This window comes from Acyrthosiphon pisum, chromosome X, assembly GCF_005508785.2.
Source record: "Acyrthosiphon pisum isolate AL4f chromosome X, pea_aphid_22Mar2018_4r6ur, whole genome shotgun sequence".
Lineage (NCBI taxonomy): Eukaryota > Metazoa > Arthropoda > Insecta > Hemiptera > Aphididae > Acyrthosiphon > Acyrthosiphon pisum.
The window spans coordinates 26,489,257-26,491,999 of NC_042493.1; positions in this window are offsets into that span (position 1 = coordinate 26,489,257).

Genomic DNA, 2,743 nt, shown 5'->3' on the forward strand with positions numbered 1-2,743 from the left:
GAGAGAAAAGTGTCCCACGCAAAACACTTTTTGCTATGTTGTACATTTAAAAGACGGAGACAACACATGCGGGTGCAGCATCCTCTCAATCTACAGATATTAACAAGACGACTAGATGAAATAATTTTTGTTGAAATCAATATTTTTAATTATTTTTATATATTTTTTATATTTTTTTATATATATTTACAGTCTTTTGTGCTACACGTATAATATAAAAAAAATATTTTTATTTTTAAATACTGAAAATAAAAAATTTAAAATAGCCAATTTGTGAATCTGATAATAAGATTAATTTTAATGGTAATAAAAACATTTATCTAAGTCAAGTAGTTAATTTTTCAGAATATATTAAAATATCAATACTTTTTTGAGTAAATTAATTTAGAATGTAATAACTTTTTTCAAAATATTTTTTCCACAATTTTTGTCATATGTTTAAGTAGCGTCATTTTTTTTTTTTGTCAGATCTTTCTGTCTTAGCCTGTATATAGAGTATGGGTTTGGGGATCTGGGAATTCTTTATAATTTGTGCACCCTCAAAAATATAGGTCTAGTTGCACCTATGGTGACTTCCTCGTATTTGAAATTGTGACCTACTGGGTACCAAGAAGTTTTTACCTGTGGATCTTTTTATATAGTATGTCTACCATAATATAGGCCCATGTGCAGGATTTAAGAATGGGAAGGGTTTCAAATAAAAAAATGTATAAAATAGATTCATCAATGATTAAATAGTATTATACATGTATTTATATAAATTTCTTAAGTATATTAAAAACGGTTATATAAATATAATATTATAAAATGCAAATCAATGTTGTAGTAAATTTACAAATACAAGTATTGTTCAAATAATTTCTAACTATATTATGTGGAGGAGCACCATCTTGTTGTACCCACATACAATCCAGAGTATGAAAAGGAACATTTTCCAGAAATAATGGTAATACGTTTTCTAGAAAATTCAAATAACGTTCACCAGTTAATGTACCTTCATTAAAGTAAGGTCCTATTAATGTGTTATTTAATATACCACACCATACATTTATGGACCATCGAACTTGGGACTTTGTTTCTCTTGTCCAAAATGGATTTGAATCATTCCAATAATGTGCGTTAAGGCGATTAACCATGCCGTTATGGTTGAAAGAATTTTCATCGGTCCACAATATTTTGTTCAATATATTGCTATCCTGTCATATAAGCTAACAATTATTGATATGAATTGCAGTCTTCTTTCTGGATCTGATGGTTTCAACTCTTGAACACAATGTAATTTGAACGGGTGAAATAAATTGTTTTTTAATATGCGATGTACAGTTGGTTTGCTAATATCTGTTTGTCGAGCTACAGATTTTACTGATACATGTGGTGTGAAACTAAATGCAGCTAAAACACCAATAGTAAGAGAATCATCTGCAGCAGCGTGATATTTTGACATATGGCCATTTGGAAACTTACCTGTATACTTACCTTTTTTTTGTATGCTAATATTTGATGTAATTATAGTCTAATTGATTTTATATTTTATTAAAGACCAAACTGTATTTTTTTTTAATAAATTAAAGCAATAGTTGCACTTTATTTAATATTTTTTTAGTTCTTTACAAAATATTGCCTATAATAGATTGTAAGTAGGTACTAATATAATTTAAAAAATATTTGTATTATTGTTAATTATTAAAAATTGAACTCTACCTGTTTGTCGCAATGTTTTTTCTAGATTATTAAAGATAGCTCCTGAAGGTTGTCTTCGTTCTGGATATTTTTGTAAATATTGGCGAGAGGACGAAAGAGTACTTTTACCACATTCATAAAAAATAGCCAGTATATCACAATACTCTGCATTGCTATAAATAGCAGGCGTCATTAAATTAATTTTTACTAATTTACTATAGCTAAGTTAGATGGGTTGTTAAAGTCTCATTAGAAAACCCAACTAATAAATACATAATAGAGTTTATAAAAAAGGTGGATTTCCAAAACTAAGATATGAAGCTTATCTGAACATGATTATTATTTTATAAATAGTATAAATATTAGTTTTATCTAACAGGAAAGTTTGACACTTGAGAGTATTTTGTACATGCGGGGCCATATTTATGCAAGGATAAATGGGACATTTGCACTGGGCCCACTCGAAAGAGGGGCTCACTGACTTCAGCCTTATACAATTAATTACAGTAGAAACCGCTTATAATGACAACGCTTATAACACCGGTCGTAGTGATATATTGGGTGTAATGTCCTTAGATTAAAGGTCCCTGCAAAACTCCTATATTATATGTACTAATTTTTTTTTTTTATTTATTTAATTAAGCCACAACAACAAAGGTTATTGGCATTAAAACAATAAAACATTAATATTTTTTAACAAAAGTTTGAGACATTAGTAATGATATGTACATAGTAATAAGATATGAAAATAGCAATAACAATAGATAGATACAAAGATAGATATATAAATGGATACATAATAATAAATGGAATGTTTGAAAAGTATCTCGGTTATATTAGGTGATATAATTTCGTTAGTTTTAAATAGTTAATTATTTGTTTTATGTTGCTTGACTGTGGACTAAGGGCTTCTTCCAGGTTGTCTGATATGTTGAGGTTAGTTCTGATGGCGGCGAATTTACGGCAGTGGCATATTATGTGTTCAACCGTAGAAGTTTCACCGCAAGTTTGGCATTGTTCGGGTTCAGATCTGTCCATAAAGTGTTTATGAGTCATCCATGTG